General features: G+C 31.7%; 1 protein-coding gene across 3 annotated transcripts in view; it reads left to right on the top strand.

Annotated features, from left to right (window-relative positions):
- Positions 1 to 7,660: 7,660 nt before the first annotated feature.
- LOC118182955 (UBX domain-containing protein 4-like) overlaps positions 7,661 to 20,451 on the top strand; it is an 82,770-nt gene continuing 69,979 nt past the window's right edge. For 2 of the 3 annotated variants that reach the window (XM_035352338.2, XM_035352337.2), the window contains exon 1: positions 7,750 to 7,810. The gene's annotated coding sequence lies outside the window, so the exon portion shown is untranslated. Of the gene's footprint in view, positions 7,811 to 20,451 lie in introns of all 3 variants that reach the window. The other variant, XM_035352336.2, reaches the window with a different exon arrangement.

Raw genomic sequence — 20,451 nt, 5'->3', positions numbered from 1 at the left:
ATAAAACCACCAAAAAATGTGAAAGAATTAGAAACTTTCCTAGGAAGGATTACATATGTTTCTAGATTTATACCTAATGTATCAGAATTGACATCATGTTTAAGAGATTTGCTGAAAAAACAAGTTATCTGGAACTGGAATGCAACACATGAAAAAGCATTTAGAAGACTAAAAGATGTCTTGGTAAATAAACCAGTTTTACAGTATTATGATATAAACATGCCAGTAGTTTTATCTGTAGATGCATCTCAAGAAGGACTAGGAGCAGTCTTACTGCAGAATAATTTACCAGTGGCATATGCATCTAAGGCATTAACAGATACACAGAAGAATTATGCTCAAATTGAAAAGGAAACTTTAGCTATTGTATTTGCGTGTGAGAAATTTCACCAGTATATATTTGGAAAAAATATTACTGTGGAAAGTGATCATAAACCACTGGAATCAATTTTTAAAAAGCCATTAAATAAATGCCCTGTAAGACTACAAAGAATGCGTATAAGATTACAGCCATATCAGTTTGAGATAAAATATAAACCAGGAAAAGAACTTTTTATAGCGGATGCATTATCAAGATCATTCACTGATAAAGGATCTGATTTCTTTGAAGGAGAAATAGAAGCTCATGTTGGATTAGTTGTAGAATGTATACCAATGTCTAATGGTAAAATGGAAGTTTTTCAACTGGAAACAGAAAAAGATGAAGAACTACAAGTTTTAAGAAAATTAATTAAAACTGGATGGCCAGATGAAAAATGTATGGTTCCAGAACTGGCAAAACCATATTTTAACTTCAGAGAAGAACTATCAGAAGCAAATGGATTAATATTTAAAAATTCCTGTGTTGTTGTACCAAGAAGTTTACGAAAAGATATGTTAAGCAGAATTCATTATGGTCATTTAGGAGTAGTAAAATGCAAGATCAAAGCAAGAGAAATATTATATTGGCCAGGAATGTCCAAAGAAATTGAAGATTTGGTACTGAATTGTCAGACATGTTTAAGTTTACAAAAAGCTAATACTAAAGAACCAATGATATCTAAAGAAATACCTAATGGTCCATGGGAAGTATTGGGAACAGACCTCTTTTACTTTCAAGGAAGGGATTATCTAATAGTTATAGATTATTTTAGCAAATATGTTGAAATTGGACATTTGGAAGATTTGTCAAGTGTAGCAGTGATAAAGCAATTGAAATCAATTTTTGCAAGACATGGTATTCCGAAAATAGTATATTCGGATAATGGTCCACAATATAATTGCAGGAAATATAAAGATTTTGCAAGAAGATGGAATTTTGAAACCAGAACTTCAAGTCCAAAATACCCACAGTCTAATGGAATGGTTGAAAGACATATTCAAACTGTCAAGCGAATGTTAGAAAAAGCTGTAGTTGACAACAAGGATCCATATTTAGTTTTACTGGAATATCGTAACTCTCCTATTTCAGATGAAATTAAGTCACCTTCAGAATTGATGTTTGGAAGAAAAGTAAATGGATTGATGCCTATAAAAGAGAATTTTGTCCAAGCTAAACGATATGAAGACCATAAACAACATTTACTGAAGAGACAAATCTTACAAAAAAGTTATTATGATAGGAATGCAAGACCATTAAAACGACTGAAAACAGGAGATCATGTTTACATAAAAGAGAAAGGGAAAAAACTAAATGAAAGAGGGAAAATTATAGAAGAAGCAGAAAGACCACGTTCATATAGGATTATAAGAACAGATGGAAGAATTGTAGAAAGGAACAGAAGAGACCTTCTTAAAGGAACTAATCAGGAAGAGTTTGCAATACAAAACAACTATGAGAATGAAGTTATAGATGAGCCCGAGATACATGAAAATAATAGGAGCACTTCAAATTTAGATGTGCCTGTAAGTCCTTCAAAATCTAACAGAAGTGTTGTGTCACCAAATAGCAAAAGAGGTATAGTATCATCAAATTTTTCAAATGGACATAACTACGTCACTCGATCTGGTAGGACTGTTAAGAAACCTTATTATTTAAAAGAATATGTTTAATTTTACTACTATTATTATTTTTTATAAAAAAGGGAGATGTTATATATGTAACTGTAACTGTATCTATTATTATGTTTAACCATAACTGTAATATAGAATAGTAGATGAGTAATGTAGAATAAACGATGTTTGTGTACAACTTGTAATCATAACTGAGCAGTACCCAACACATATAAAATACAACACAAACATCTTCTATCTGAATACTTTTGGAAATTTTTATCTTTTATTTTTGCTTAAAAGTAAAATTCAAAGAATTAAGATTTAAATTAAAATTAAGTCTCAATTTTTATATAGAATTACATAATGCAGCTGCTGATTTTAAAGAGTCTGCTGATTAAGTATTACACTTCCTTTCAGTTATAGCTTGAATAGTTCATTTGTTTATGTTTCTTGTTGCTGCTTTACATCAAGAAATTACAAACAAGTTTTAGAATCTAGCGAGTTATAATTTTATGCAATTTCTTTTTTTTTAATCTATTAAAATTAATCATATACTACAGGAAAATCTCATGCGAGTTCATCTGAAGAAAAAAAAAAAAGCAACAAGTAAACTAAGATTTCTAAATGAAACAAATACTGCAGAAACAATTGGACCGAAAGTAGACTTTAGTAAAAAATTAATTTAAATTTCAGCCAAATTAGATTTCAAACATTAGGGACAAGTTTGTATAGCTTTATAGAATAAATATTCTTAATTTGAATTTCTTCTATATCGCTACACTCAAGGCTTAATTTCTAAAATTAGAAGTTCCGGAACCCTATGGAAGACCGTTAGTAAAGAGGAACAAGAGTAAATAAATAAATAAAATGACTATTAAAATCATTTAGCATTTAAAAATTAAATAGTTAATTATTATCAAATTAATAAATAATTACTTAATTAATATTAGCATTTAATATTTATTAATTATTATCTAACCATTAATTAATAATTGATTATTATTTATTAAAATAATTCAATAAAATGTAAAGAGGTAAATTAACATTTAATAAGTGGTTTTTAATATAATTTTATTGCTGCTAAAAATAAAATTTTTGAGATTAAATTTCTACTGAAATTGTAGTTCCGTTAATTACATAAAAGAAGTGTCGGAGCGTTCTTATGTAGGGCTCCGATGCGCTCCGTCTAGAATTATCATTTATCCCATGAACTGAAAAGTACCGAAGCCGGCAAAATTTAAGCTCTGACTACACTACATATTTTCCAGTTCTTAAGCTAAAATGAGTAACGGTATAAACAGCTGAATCTTGAATAGCAAATTCTGTAAGGAAGTTTGGAAGATTTTTGGTGAAACAATAAATTACTGAGGTAACTTTTCGTAATTAAAACTTATTCTATACAGTAAACAATATTTTAGGTAGTTAAGTTTCAACTCCAAATATTAGAATTTTTACTTTTCCAATGAAAAACAGAAAATATTTCAAAATGAAATACGAAATTACTATTAGGAGATGCTACAGCGAACTTCAGTGACGTCACAGCCGAACGAGTCGCTGGCTTTTCGTTTGTTTACTCCAAGTGAGCTAACCTGTTCTTTCTATGGACCTTGCTCAAAGTAGGCTTTAGCAAATTAAAATAAATTTAAATTTCAGCCAAATTAGATTCCAAACATTAGGGACAAATTTGTAAAGCTTTATAGAATAAATGTTCTTAATTTGAACTTCTTCTATTGCAACATTTAAACATCACTACGTATTTTCCAGTTCTTGCGAAATGTGGGTTTTCAGTCTGTTGAAGCTAAACTGAGTAACGGTATAAACAGCTGAATCTTGAATAGCAAATTCTGTAAGGAAGTTTGAAAGACTTTCGGTGAAACAATAAATTACTGAGAGAACTTTTCGTAATTAAGACTTATTCTACACAGTAAAGAATATTTTAGGTAGTTAAGTTTCGACTCCAAATATTCAAATTTTTACTTTTCCGATGAAAAACAGAAAATATTTTCAAAAGGAAATACGAAACTACTATTAGGAGATGCTACAGTGAACTTCAGTGACGTCACAGCCGAACGAGTCGCTGGCTTTTCGTTTGTTTACCCCAAGTAAGGCTCCTCTAAACCAGGCTGAATCACCAACTTTTCTCTCTTGGCGCGTTTATCGCACAAGCTGGCTGAATGTCTGCTGTTTTTTTTTAAAGATTTATTTTATAGACGCGCGGCATTCAGCGCATATAAACTTTTCGGATAATTTATTAATTCTCGAATAGTATATAGACGTTTTCACTTAAATAAAAATTTCGCGTATATTTTGTAAACATATTCAAAATAACTTATTCTTTAGATGTTTCAGTTTCGTTAGCAGACTAAAATAAATAAGATATGAATAAAAACTTTCAATAGTGTCAAATGGGGAAATAGTTAACGCGTAGAGTGTGCAAATAAATTTATCTTAATGACATTTTAACAAAAATTTCAATAAAAACACTGTAAATTCATACTAAAAAAATAACTTAAGAATATGTTGTCATTTAAGTCTGAGGTATATGGAAATAATTGTGCAAGATTCTGAAGAAACACTTTCTTTTAAACATGTGAAATATTTCATAACATATATGGAAGAAGAAAGTACAGCATTCTGTGTTTTGGATGCTTTTCATCAAATGTAATATAAATATGAACTAGAAACCGTAATAAAAAGTCCTTCCTGTTCAATCAGATCACCTTTGTGTTGCATTGTATTTGTAATACTTCTAAAAATCCAATTTTTACCTAAATTAAAAAACAGTTATTCCATAAAAGATAATAACTTTGAACGTATATAGAATGAATTTTGTAATTTGAGTTATGTTACAAAATAATTCATAGTTTATATATTTTATACTAATAATTTAGATAAAACCTGTCCAATTTAAGAATGTGTGTTAACCACATTCTTAAATTGTAAAAGGACGACATAACCACATGTAATTCATTTCGAAGCATAAAAGAAAGCTTATTTTTTATTTTACACAGCAACAGCATTTTCATGCAGTCAAATTTTTTTTAACTGCTAGTTATTATACATAATACTTAATTTTAAACCCATTTTTATTAGAAAGCATAACTAAGAAACTTCTTTTTAAAGCACCACAGTGATTGCAAAGAATGTCGTTAAATTTACAAAAGTATCGAAGATATATTGAACAGCATTATAACAAGAAAGTACTGTACAAAATATGTAAATTTAGCATAACTTCTTTTTTAGTATTTGCATAGTTTCCTCCAAATGAACCTTAATGGGAAGTTATCTTGCGAAAATTTAAAAGTATTAAAATAGCCTCTATTTAAGATGTAACTGCATTTATAATTATTTTGTAATTGCGAATAGATTATATTACTGCAATTAGATTATGCACTTACAACATAATTGCATAAAGTAATGAAATTAAGAGTTCACAGATACAATGTAATATAATTACAATGCAATTACCTAAATTGTAATTATAATCACTTATTTAATACCACAATATTATTACAATCACAATGTAATTTAAATTGGGTACTATATTTGCATACCCTCCACTCAAAGAGGTACTGATAAGCCTGGAAGTTATTATCAACAAAAAGCCTGTTCAGGACAGTTTGATGACAATTTCCACCGGGCAAAAAGTACATTCTTAAGCCCAGGCAAATCAAGACAATAAAAATCATTTAGTCTTATGATTCACTATATTTTAAACCCTAAATTTAAATTCTGCACCAAATTATTTACCTATATTTTAACATACTTTATGAATTATTAGAAGCGATATGGCAAATATCTTCTAAAAATAACTGTAAAATATTTGTATCTATTAATTGATTCTGATACACACTTTTATTATTTAAGTATATCAAAATAACAGTTTCATGTTCCTGAAATACAAAAATTATGGAAAAAGTTAAAGTAATATTCTTAGAAGCATATGATATTAGTCACCAGATGCAAAATTATAGATAATTTTTTGCCCTAAATACAATTTTATTACACAGTAGTCAAATGTGTAACTTAATAACATGTTATATAAAAAATTAATGATAATAAGTTTATCAGAAATGAATTAATTCTGCATAACTTTCTGCACTTGAAATTTTTCTACACCTGAGGGGAGGGAGAGATCTAGTAAAATTAGATTTATTATAACTTCGGTTGGACCAAACACATTCTCTCTCTATATATATGCATCACTAAAGAAATAAATAAAATTATCATGCTTAAAAAACAGATATACCATACCAGTTTTTTTTTCCCTTTACATTGAGAAATAACAAACAGTACAACAATGAAAAATACTATCCTTGAAATGTTGTTTAAATGAAGAAACACACACCATCTTTTTATTTAAGCATTACACTTCAAAAACAGATACACATACCAATTTATTTTCACTAGCCTTTATACTGATAACATGCCATATAAAAATGAAAAGAATTATCCTTGAAATTTAGATAAAATGAAGTAACACAATGGGAAAATTTATGCACACGGACACCTTTTTTCTATTGCATGTTGCCTGACATAATCCACAAGTGCCTAAAAATGTACCCAAAGAAATGCATTTCAATATTAACAAAAAATTGTTTACAGATTAAAATTCATTCATTTCATACCAGTATTATAAAGATCATGCATGAAACAAATCTGCTTTCCCATACTTTTAAGTAAAACTTTTATACTGGAAAATAGACTATATTTCTATATATTAGAAACAAGAAAATACTAATTTGAATGTTCTAAATCTTTACTCCATTGCCAAATTGTATAATACTGTGATTATAAATAAACTTGCACAATCCTTGCAATTATTGAAGTCAGATTATATATATTTTGTCTCGCACTATTCAATTTATTCCATTGACTTCAGATGTCAATGTCAAAATTCTGGAAGTTATTTTAACCAAGAAACAGTAGTGGGCACCGTGCATAAACAACTCATCTAACTTTTTAACAATAGTGATTATAAAATAAAGAAAAAAATTATATATTATTCTAACGATATTGCAACTATAGTATAATGTTACATATATCTTTAGCAAACATTCAGATTTTATCTTGACTTTCCAAATTATTATTTATTCTTTAATAAATTTCAATATGCTAATGATTTTCATGTTACATTAGTATAAATTCCACAATTAGCACAGGAAAACAAAATCCGCGCTTTATATTAGAAGAGAAATTTCTTTTCCACATTCAAAACATCTACATTGGCGATGTTTGGCGACGGGTACATTAACCCTAGACTAATTTAATTATAGCTATTATTACAGAAATTAGCAGATACTCAGGTTATTGTACACAAGAATTTCACTTTACTTGCACATTATAAACATCAGAGAAGATATAAACTCTAAATGAAGGCGTAATTAACATTATACTTACTAAGCAAAGTTCAGCGCCTGGACCAGGTTTCCAATTGTCTCTTCGGCAATTATTTACCCATATTTTTCTTCTTTCTTCATTTTTAGGAAATTTTACCAATGTATGACCTTTCCGTGAATGATTTGAACAATTAATAGCTGTACATCCGCCCATTAAACACAAAAAATTGTTGCACCGTAACTACACAGCCGCCATTAAATCTCCCACTTGGGAGCGCGAATGCCTGATGATTCAGCCTGGTATATAGGAGCCTTAACCCCAAGTGAGCTAACCTGTTCTTTCTACGGACCTTGTATTCTAACCTCCTTGTTGTCTTGTCTGTCTGAACCTGAACCGTGAAAAGAGATCTTAACTGTCACCGTATTATCAATTTGTTGCGATATTTATGCTAGGTTTATGAATCAGCATTAGTACCGTTGTGTTATTGATTAGATATGTAAGTCTTTTTGATTATTTTATAGAAGTATTACTGAGAATAATTTAATAATTTTACCACATCTGAATCAGAGCTTTGTTTATATATAGATATTCCTTGTTTAGAGTAGGGAAATGTATTTTGTTCCTCTCAAGATGGTCTTTATATGAATTTTATTAAAAAATTATGTTGCATGATGAAATATAATTGCAGGTTAAGAAATAGTATATAATTCTTTCATATTAGTTTAAATTACGTCTTAGTAATGTACATTCTGTATGATTTTTAATCAAGCTTTATTCATTTCGAAGCTTAGATTCGGTTTCAAAATTGCCTTTTCAAAATTCTTTATTTTTTCGGGTGCGGGCATAGACTGTCGCATCATCAAAGGTAATGTTTGGATTTTTTGAGGCCCTCTAACTTATTTATGTTGCTGGAATTTTGATTTAATCTGTAATATGAAACTCTTGTCTTCCAGAAAAACTTATAATCAGAATTTGTTTTTAAGTTTGAAATAAGGACTTAAATGCATAAAGAATAGGTTAAATTCTTTATTTCTTTGGTAAAGAAACTTATTTTCCATATATAAATATGTCATTATACTTTACTGATTGTTTTCGTTGCATTTTCCTTAACCCGGCGGAAGGCGCATCAAGAAAAGTTACTAGAGTGGGCGCGTGGGGTATCACATACCCCAATATTTAAAATACAGTAAAAGTAATTTTATTTAATTGTAAAGCTTTATTTATTTTTATTTTATAACACATGAATAATACTTGGGTTACAAGAAATTAATTTACAAAATAAGCTTATAGAGAGTTAAAATTAAGATAAATGAAAATAATAATAAAATAAAAATCATTTCCTTGGTCTTATTGCATCTCTAATACACAATCCTTATTTGATCTGTTTACACTTTGAATAAAATACATTCATCTGTTCTTGGCACAGAAAGTTCTCATTTTAGACATCACATTTGTGTTCTTCTGTCCCTGGCTCAAGGGCATTCATCAAATCTTTTATACTTAGTGTTTCAAATTTCATATATTTGTTTGAATTATTCATCGAAATTCTCTTTTTTTTTTTTTTTTTGCCTGCAGTACGTAAGTCTCTCGATAAAGTATTAATCTCTGGTTGTTGTTCAGTACTTTTTTTTATTAACTGTAATGTTATGTCCCTCAAAAACAGGCATGTGCTACAGTATCTAATTGGTGGAGTAGCAGTTGAAAGTATTATAATTCGAAAATCATTTGCAGCAACCTTTAGTGCAGAAAATAAAATTAGCATTGCCCACCTCCTTTTTATTCTGGCAACTGAAAAACTTGCTGATATGTCATCCACAGTGTCCACTGTTCCCTTAGTCATATTATAAAAACATATAATTTCTTTCTATATTTTCTTTTCTCCAGGAGTATCATCTACAGCATCATCGTTATGTAATGTTGAAAGCGTTAGAACAGTTTTTCCGGCTAATCTTTGGAATATGGTAACAGGTAGTTTGGCGACATTTTGGTAAGGCGCTAAAGGTTACTAGCTAGGACTTTAGCAGTGTACATAGATAAAGAGCGTGCGCAATGCCATTTTTGTGCAATTCTGGGATTTTTTTTAAGTGAAAATAGGTCGACGTGTACATGGATGATACCATGTATGTGCAATTCTTAAAAACGTGGCAAGCAGTGGGCGATTCTGCACTTTCTCCCAATTTCTCCTAATCTTCGTCATGCTTAAGTACATTTGTTCCATAAAAGTTCTAGCATAAGTATAATTCGGCTAGCAGATTGTTGGAAAAAAATGTTGAGTAAAAAAAAAAAACATGCCTTTACTTCGTGAAAACAAAATGGCGTCCAAAAAAAAAACTAGCAGGTTGCTGTAGCAGGGTTGATTGCCAAATTTTTGCCAAAAAAATCGCCAAGTTACCATAATCCAAAGATTAACCTTTTTTCCTCTTTTTAGGAACATAAGATATTAATGTTTTATTTTTTTTTCGAAACCCAAACAGTGTAAAAAATATTCCTATCTTCATTTTCAGTTTCCAAAATGCAATCTTCATCACTTTCAACTATTTCTAATAATTTTCACAGTAATTCCATCTCCATTTGTCATAATAAGATCAGAAATCTTTAAAAATATAATTTCAAACACTTTGAAATCGTTTACGAATGAAAATATTTACTGTTTCACTCTAGAAATAAATTTCTCAAATAAATATTGTCACAAAAGCACTTACGCGGACAGGTGTGTGGGGTGTGTTATACCCCAGTTGCAACAAAATACCGATAAATATTTTTCTGAAACACACAAGCAATGGTAAAGCGGTTCTGAAAGTCAACCAGTGCTAGAAACTCAACTACTGAATGCAGCACAGAATTTCAGTTTCACAAGTTAAGGATATTCCACTTTTTTGTAGAGGTGGGATATGATACACCCCACGTGCCTTCCCGTGGGTTTAAAAAACAAAAGGAAAAGACATGCTTTTTTTTAAAGTTTTGTCTTATATATGAATTAATATGCTTTCCGATTATTTATTGCCCATTTACTGCTTATTACAATTTCTTAACTTTGTAATAAAATGTTTTACACTTTTTTTTACTACTGTTTTAAAAACGCCCAATAGATGTTATGAAAATTCTTAAAACGTGCCACACTGTCTTATAATCTCCAGTTTTACCAAGCGTGAAATTAAAATTTAAATCAAAGAGTGATTGGGTAAAAGTCTTAATTTTTGAAGATTTGTTTTTGTGCTAATCACGCTTGTTTGACTTGATTAGAATAGCTTCATGAATTTTACTGTGGCTACGAGTGCAAGATTGTATTTGTCATTCACATCGGCCTTAAGCACTATATAGGTGATATTATGAGTATGTCTTTGCTGCGCTGTGCCCCAATTTTGAAGGAGAGCATCCTGGGGTGGGGACACAGGTGTAAGGATCTCCCGTTCCTCTTTCTTTGCCACCAAACCACTCGAAAGGACTTCTGGCTTGAATGCCCCTGTGCTGTACAGACACCATATATTTACAAACATCCATGCATTCTGAAGGATTTGAACCCAATCCCCATCGATTAGGCAGTCAGTTTCACTAATCAGTATACCAGTCTGGGTGACAGTTTTAAGATTTGGATATGTTAATGGAAGATTAAAAATGAAATATATCATTGTATTTTTTGGCTCTAATCTTATATGCACCCTAAGATCACCAAATGTGGCGATGTGTGTTCTGTGCTGGTTTTTGGCGCAATTGCATGTTTTATGGCAAACCCTTTGGACGTTGAATACTCTTTTTTTTTGGAGTGTTTTAATTGCTTGCTGGTTCGTGTCATGCGTGTTTTGAAATGGCCTATGTTGCAATGAGAGACGTGGTTGCAAGAGGGCCTTGGAGATTATTTTTAGTGCCTGTGCATGATAGAAGTAAGGAAACGCTGATGCAATGTACTAAAGAGTAGATTGAGCCTTGTACAACTATTTTTTTTCGGATGGCTGGAAATCGTACAAGGATTTAGGAAAATGTTTTGAACATTTATTTGTGTACCATAGTATGAATTTTCTCGATAGTGTGTCTGGCTGTCATATAAATACGATAGTGATTACGTGGCAGCATGAAATTGGTATTTCTGCTGTTCGAAAAAGCATTCATTCATGGTAAGTGCATTTTATTCTTTTTTTTATTTTGTAGAATGTTATGTTCATTGTTTTTTTAGTATAAATTTCTGTCGTTACTGTTGTTTTTTTGAATTATTTGAAATTTATTTTAGTTGACTAGCGCATCATGCCTAGATTGTGCAGTTCGTAGATGTTTTTTAAAGTTGAAACCGAATGCTGTGTACGGTATTCTTTGAAATTTATTGTTACTATGTTAACACTTTACTGACCGCTAGCGGTTCAACAGCATACGCACGTCCGACCGGCCGCTCAGCCGCAGATTCTTCATGTTCTAAATAACTGTCAGGACAATCTGATAATTCGTCTAAATGAAACTCTCCAGTACCATTTTTTTCCGTTCATCGTGAACGGTAATTTTTTTAAAAAACGGTGTGAAAATGTGGGAGTTTATGAAGCAACGCAAGTGAGCAATGTACCTCAATACTAATAATAAAATGCAGGTGATATAGCAAATGGCAATTGTTTATTGCCATGGCTATCGATTGATAAGCTATTTTTAGGTAGCCCGAGAAAAAAGTGCTTAATAGGCTATCGGTCTATAGGCATTGGCGAAAAAAAGCCGATTAATAGGCTATTGGTTGGCAGGCGTTGCCTAAAAAAAATTCAATTAATAGCCGATCGGTCGTTAGACATTGGTGATGATAAGCCAATTAATAGGCTATTGATCGGTAGGCGCTGGCGATAAAAAGCCGATTAATAGGCTACCGATGTGTAAATTTGTTAAAGCAAGGTGTGTGTAGTTCATAGATTCTTTCACTGCCTAGATTGTGCAATTAATAGACGTTTTTTAAAGTTGAAACAGAATGCTGTGTACATGGTATTCTTTGAAATTTATTCTTATATTAATCTATTAAAACAAGGCGTGCGTAGATCGTAGATTCTTTTGCTGTCTAGATCGTGCAATTTGTAGATTTTTTTTTTTTTTGAGTTAAAACATATAACTGTGTACATGGATTCTTGTCAAATATTTTTGGCTAGAAACTTTACGCTTTTGCTATCCAAATTTTTTGTTTTTGTTTTGGATTTTTATCTTAAATTGTGTGTTCAAAACGTGGTTTTTGCATGTGCGAAAACCGTGTTTTTGGAGACATTTTAGGCTTAAAGTTTGAAAATGTAGACAAACAATTTAGATAGTAATATGGCACCGTAGAGTTTTTGACCAAAAATGTTTGGCGACTTGAAGGCGCATATAAGAGTAGTTCCTATTTTTTTAATAAAATGCATAAATTCTTTTTCAGGATCTTTCAGAATTGCTTTAAAAACTGTATGCATTTCCATTAATACACTCAAATCCCGCTGTAAGAAATCTTTTGACATAACAAACAAACTTTCTAGTCCCTTCCAATTTCCTGTAGACTGAAATGTTATTTTATATGGCTATAGCAAACTTCCAAATGTATAAAAATTGGATATAATGAACTTTATTGATATTTTGGACTGAAAATGTTTTGTATTTTTCAAGAAATTTTATGCTTTTAATTTTAAGCTAAAAATTACTAATCCTTAAATTCATCTTGTTAGAGCATATAGAATTACAAGCCCCTGCTGATTTGGCTGTGTTTTAAACAAATGGCTATGCGAAGCAGGTTGTGTGCTCAATTTTGGGGAAACCAGGACACACAAATAAGCACATCTTAATTCTTTCGGTTGTAATGTATTGCTTATTGAGACAAAAAACTTGAACTGGTTCTTCTATTATCCTTAAAATAATTTTCATTTGATTTCTTTGATTGAGTTCTCAGACAGCACTCTGTTTAAGTTAGGCTAATGCTTTGTCATAATTGTAAATGCCCATTTTAAATAGAAATACATAGTTGGTGGTATGTGTCTAACCATGATGTTTATGCTAAGTAATTTTTCATGTAAATTTGTTAATGTATAATAAGACTGAAAACAACAACAAAAAAAAAAAAAAAAAAGAAATTTGACTATTGCACTAAATAATTAATTACAGGGTTTGTCTCAAAAGTTCCCAATTTATTCAATATCAATTTACAATCTTTTCAAAGTATTCTCCCTCTGCTTCAATGCACCATTGCCAGCCCTTCACCCAATCATTGAAGGCACCCTGGATGTCGTCAATGGGAATCTGTTTTAGTGAGGCTGTCGCAGCTGCTTTTGCTGTTTCCATGTTGAGTTTCTTTCAGGATTCTGTTGATCCTTGAGAATAAAAAGAAATGCACTGGAGCCAGATCGGGGCTGTAGGGCTGCTGGGTCAGCATTATCACACTTATTTTGGTCACCTACTCAGAGACAGTGAATGCGGTGCAAGTTAACGGGTTGTCATGGTGCAAGATCCAATTGTCACCAATTTTGTTTCAGACACGCCAAACCCTGTTATGCCGTTTTAGCATTTCACAGTAAAACTCCTGGTTAGAGTAGATTGAAGGGTGTCCTTTGGAGTATCGCGAAGTTGTTTCATTTATGGTAACCTGAGTAGTCGAATGTTATTGAAACCCTATTATGACGTAATCAGTTGCATGATTGCGGTAAATTTTTATTATGGGAAAAGATTTGTAAGGGCTTGTGGTGTGTGTTGGTTAGGAAGTACATTGCTTGTTTTGTGGTTTATACAGTAAAATAGCTGAATGTGGTAAGATTAACTTAAAGTTTCTGTACGATTTGGAAAGAAAGGGGAAAGGAGAATTAATTGACTGGTGTGTAAATGAAGGTTTACTTAATAGCCATTATTAAGTGTCCTGCTTGTAGGAAGGAATTGTGTATGGTCGATAACGACGCTACAGAGGATAGTTTTGTGAATTTATGTGGCGACACCAGTATACAAATTCTAATTCAGGTAATTTTAGGAAGTTTTTGGATGTTGTTGAGGAATTTTAATTTACTGAAGACAACTTAATTCGGAAATAAGGTAAGTGGATATTTCCCTTGTGTAGTGCAAAGATGAATATCCGTTTTTATGTTATTTCATTGTTTGATTTAAAATGTAGTTTATTGAGATTATATATTTTCTGTTGGCAGCTCCATTGACTTTTTAAGTGAATATAGATCAATGTGTACACTACTAAAAAAGGGGGGGACAGTTCTTTATCTCCTGTTCTACTAGGATGATTCACGAAATTTTATATATAGCACTATTCTAATACTATAGGTATTTTGACACAAATTCGGACTTTTTCTGAAATAACATACTAATTTTTTTACATATTTCGATTCTATGACTCTAATTATGCCTAAATATTAAATTTTGTAAAACTTGGTGTGAAATTTAGAGAGAAATTCAACAATTTATGTTGGTGCTTTTTATTCAGTTTGCACCAAAATTAGTTCACTTGGCGAACTTCTTAATATGTGGCAACCTATTTTCATTTCCATTTTAACATAGTGCGTAAGAGGAAAAAAAACACTCAATCATTCCTTCTTTCAAATAATGTCCCTTATATTATATTTTTAATTATAATTATTATTAATTTTAATCAATTTTTTTCTTTTACGACTTTCATTTTAATTGTTTACGTTGCATAGTTTCTTTCGAATAACTGTTTTAAAAATTTCTATTTACTCATTCGAACTGCGTAGTTTAAATCAAAGGTGTATCGTTTATTTTTTTTTCAAATAGTTTTCTTTATACTATATTTTTAGTCATACTTACTATTTTAGGTAATTTTAAAATTTTTAGACTTTTATTTTAATTGTTAGTGTTTCATTGTCTCTTCAGATAATTACTTTAAAATTTTCTATTTATTCATTCGAACTCAGCATTTTTAATATATTTATTAATATAAATTTTCCAGAATTTGATTTTGTTTATTTGAATTGCGTTTCTTTCGGAAGAATACTTTATAACCCAGACTACAATGCATTTGAAAACTCATATATTAAAAGAGAAAATACAGTAAAGCAAAATTAACATGCCTTTCAGTGTTCCATTCAGAAAAGATATATAAATGATGTATAACCAACATTTTAACTTAGGATGACTTGCATACACTGCTTTAAACAGTTTTTCTTCAGGCATTCTGCTTTTTTCTTGCTCTTTTTCATCAGGCATTCGGTAAGTATATTAAAAAGCATCCAACTTTTCGAAATATCTTGGTATTTCTGACAATCATTTTAAATAAAGTACTTTCTTCATAAAAGCCCACAAACGGCCGAGCGGTAAAGTCGCTGAACACTGGTAGTTTACTCCAGCGTTCGAATCCCGGTAAATGGGCTGGTTGCATGGGCGTTTTCGTGGATTTTCTCATGTGTAACGTGTATGCCAGCTGGTTTCCCTTAGAAAGTTCTTCACAAAGGCATCCTTCCTTTTACGCAGATAGCCCTGCTTTGCTGTAACTTAATAATCCAATTCAATCCATTTCATCAATATTTAAGTCAGAGCCTTTATCAATCTTTAGAGGTTAGCATGTTGAAGGTATGAGATGAAAGGAAAGGCTGGTTTCATCAAGAGGTTTTGGTTTATTTAATTATGGCAAAGCATACTAGGGCTATCTGCCTAAGAGGAGGGATGCCTTCGGGGAGGACTTTCTAAGGTAAACTGGTTCATTACACATTACACATGGGGAAAAACCACCAAAACGCCCATGCAGCCAGCCCGTTCGCGGGATTCGAACCAGTCTAAGACCAGTCGCTCTTCACTTTAATCTGCAATGATATCGTTTTTGTCTTTTCTGTTAACACAAGCTGGATTGATGGTATTTGCTGGTGTACACGTCCAAGTGTTTTCTCTTTGAACACCTAAATTCTCTAAAGTATCCTGAAAGTATATTCAAAAGCGTCCAACTTTTTGAAACATCTTGGTATGTCTGACAGCTAAATTTCCCTTCAAATTTTTGCTTACTTTTCTCCCTAATTTTCTTCTTTCCTTCTACAGTTATTTCAGTGCTCGCACAATAAAATTAAGATTTTTCGATTGCTAGACTTCCATAAATTTTGCATTCTTGTCAATTTTTTTAAAATATCAATTGCATCAACTGCGTTTCAGTTGAAGACAGCTTTTCATTTTCTAGACATTTTAACTATAAACAAAGTATAAAGTCCAAAGGATAAATATTTTAATTTAAAAGATTTTTTGCTAAATGACAAAGAAATAAAACAGTCCAGCAGTGTTTATTCTGTACCACTGAGTGACCCGATTCTTATATCAGCAGAAACAATCTAAATCATGTTAAAGATCATGTTTTTCTATATAATCCATAATGCTAGAGAAACATTAGCTTCTTAAAACATTCTTTCTAAGAGGGTTAATATAAAAATTTATATATATATATATTTAAAGTTGGGACTTGAACCAAACTGTCAAACTTTAAAAATTTATATTTATATATATATATTTAAAGCTGGGGTTTGAACCAAACTGTCAAACTTTAAAAGTTTAATTTACATGGTGGTTATAATTAAAGTTCCACTTTAAAAGGAAAACTACCGGACCAAATGTTATCAAACTTGGGAATCATGTAAAGAAGGTTATGAAAATTTATTTTCCGCGGGAAAAAAAAAAAAAAAGAGTTCAAAAACTCATTACCAGGGGGAAAATGGCACTGTATGTGATATTGTTAAATGAAAATGACATGAAAACATCGTTTTAAAATGTGTTTAATCGTCTCCGAAATGTGTTACAAAGCATGTTCAATGTAGCGTGCAGCATTTTCCGAAAGCAAGTTAAATCCTGTTACTGCATTCTCAACGGCAGCTCTTAGCATATCAGGAGGAATGTTACGGACATGTCAGTGTATCACATTTTTCATTTCTGCCAAATTGTTTAGATTATCGCCATAAACAGTGCTTTTGAGATAACCCCATAGCCAAAAGTCACAGAGGTTGAGGTCTGGTGGGAAGTGGGGAAGTGTCGGCCTATAAGACGTTCATTCGTGAAATGTTGCCTAAGTAACTGTGCAACACATGTGAGGTAGGGCCCAGCCCTGCCTCACGTGTGTCGCACAGTATAAAAATCCTAGTATCTAAAATGCCACGTTACTGCAGTTCATGTATCATGAAACGTTTTAACATTGATTCTAAGCAAGCTGCAATCATAGTGGTCCAGCTGTCGACTGCTCTTCAGAGAAAAATGGTTCAGTTATGAAACTAGCTGTCATTCCATTCCAAATAGTATGGAATGACTGCTATGCAATCGAATGCAGTAGGAGAATGCAATGGAACTAGGTAGATAATATGAGGGATTTCTTTGGTCCAAATCGATTAAAAGCATTTTGAATCAGTATCTTCATGTTTCAGGGCTGAATTCAGGCTTCAAAAATTACAAATTAGCGATCTTCCAGATTGTAGGCACTTGTACGAGTGATTTGCGATCTCAGATTTTTCTAATAGCTAATTCTTGGTTTTCACGGATGAATTTCTCCCTTACATGGATGGCGCACTCGACTTTTGTCAAATTTAACGCCTTTAAATGATAATTTGCTTACTTCAAAGTTTCTTAAGGGTATACAACATATTAAACCCACGTAACAAAAGGCTAACTTAGATTCCGGCCCATATTTTGTTTAACAATATTGCATACATCGCCATTTTGCCCCTGGTAGTGAGATTTCGAGCTTTCTTTTTTTTTTCGCGGAAAATATATTCCCATAATCTCCTTTACACGGTTACCAAATTTGATAACATTTGATCCAGTAGTTTTACTTTTATGACCATTTCAAAGTCCAACTTTAATTATAACCACCCTGTATATTAGTAAATTTTAATTTGAAGCTATGCGTATGCCTTGCGTAAGATTTGCACTTTTATGGAAAACATAAAGAATCAAAGCAAATATACTTAGGATAATGGACCAAAACTGAAAAAAAATTCCCCTCCCTTCGAAAATAAAATATTGAAAATTCGACCTTGAATTTATTGGATGATCGAAATATTCAATTTGACTTATTTTCTAAGTCCTAGTTCTGACAACAATTCCGTCAAAAATTCCGAATTACCAAATTTCAAACTGTGAAAATATGTAAATTATATCTTAGAAAATTTTGAATAAAAAAGTCCAATTTTTTGCAGCTATGCTTAGAAAAACACCTACTTTAAGATGACGGTAAAAAATTTTATAGGTTATAATTCAAATTTTTTTCGAAAAATTTATAAAAATTATTTAAAAATAGAAATTTAAAAAATAAAACACAAAAAATGGGTAAATTTCATTTGGAATGAATCTAAATTTCGAAATGAGAAAGGAAAAATCAAAAAAGTTTAATAAAAAAAGAGATATAATAAATATTTGCTAAATTCAATTAACATTGAGGAGCTAAAATTTTAAAAAGTACTCGTATGATTTTTACAAAACTTGGCATTCTGGCATAATTTGAGTCGTAGAATCAAAATATGGAAAAAAATTGGTATGTTATTTCAGAAAGTCCGATTTTGTGTCCAAATACCTATGTTAGAATAGTGCTATATATAAATCTAATATATATTCTAAGCCACGCTTTCAAAACATGAAAAATGCAATTTGAATTTTGTCAATTGGCCCAGTAGAATGGGAGATATAGAACTGTTCCTTTTTTTTAAAAAAAAAAAAAAAAGCAGTCTACGTGGAGAAAGTCAAGGGAGTCCGCAATGCCTAGTATGTGCAATTCGCTGATGATTTTTTAAGTGAAAATAGGTTGATGTGTACATGGATAAAGTCAAGGGAGGGCACAATGCCAAGTTTATGCAATTCTCTGATGTTTTTTTGATATGAAAATAGGTTGATGTGTACATGGATACCGAGTTTGTGCAATTCTTTGTCTTATTTTGTCTTTGTGCAGCAGCGATGGTGCAAAAATCGCCGCTACACAAGCCAAAAAATTGCACAAACTCGGTATCCATGTACCGCCAAAAATCGCCAATTTTCGCCAAGGGTCACTCATAAATATATTTTTAGAAAGTTCCTTGTTGGATTTTTTCCTTGTTGCATAAATTCACTGTGAACGACACCTTTTCTATCAAAAGCACAATGAGCATTGCCTTGCTTTTCAATTTGCTCATCCTCGCTTTTTTCAGTGAGGATACTCCTTGGTGTGCTCTGAGGCTTTGATTCGAGACCATATATTGAAAAATTCACATCTCATTCCCTGTGATCGCTCTATACAAAACTTCGGGGTCCATTTTGTAGTGTTCATGCATTTCCTGGCACTTCGACAAACGCTGCTCCTTCATCTCGCTCATCAGGACTTTTGGCACCATTTTCGTGCAGACTTTCCTCATTTGCAGATCCTCCATTAAAATGAGATTCCACACGCAGTGCATTTTTTTGCACTGAGTCGACTGTTTGGGATGTCGACTGGCTTCCCAAGTGGTCGTCGTCATTGGCAAACTACCAGAACTGCTTGTGCCAGCTGAAAATTTGGCCTTTCTTCATTGTCCTGTCAGCATATATTTTCCTAAACATTTCTGCCCAATTTTTACCCAGTTTCACACAAAATTTGATTGCATAACGTTGCTTTAAAAACTGGTCCTTTTTTGTGCGATGAGGGTGCAATAGATATGTTTGCGTGAAGCATGAGCCTGCCTTAGCAACTGCCCACAGGTAACTGATACCGGTTCTCATTTCCAAGCTTAGATCCCCACCAACTTCTCCACCCAAAGCTCTGCCCTGTCAGCTAGTGTTGCCAACTACAAAAATCATTGTGAGAACTTCTGGAACAAACTCTGTATTTCTTAATGTGCATTTTAAAATTTAAGTTGCTGCAATAGAAAGTCTGAGATCAGAATCTCTGGGACTTCCACAGTTTGGAAATTTCATCATTTTTGACAATCAATCTATAAATTTAGCAAGATGACATGTAGAAGTTATAAAATTAATATTTATGAAACAATGAAACATTTATTTAAAGGAATAATTAAAAAAAAAAAAAAAAAAAGCTCAATATTTATTTGTTTTATTTAGCACTTCTTTCACTCTTAAGTTGTTTTATTTTTTATGGCTGACACCTTCTTAATATCATAGATAGACATAATTTCTTGTTCAGTTAGAAAGTTCAATTGTTCGAGCTCTCTAATTGCCATATTGAGAATTCCCACAGGAAAAAGTGTATTTCGGCATCCCCCTTGACGATACTTT

This window comes from Stegodyphus dumicola, chromosome 3 (genome assembly GCF_044657685.1).
Source record: "Stegodyphus dumicola isolate Sdum_Otavi_A_Nest chromosome 3, ASM4465768v1".
Lineage (NCBI taxonomy): Eukaryota > Metazoa > Arthropoda > Arachnida > Araneae > Eresidae > Stegodyphus > Stegodyphus dumicola.
This window is presented reverse-complemented; position numbering and strand designations above follow the sequence as displayed.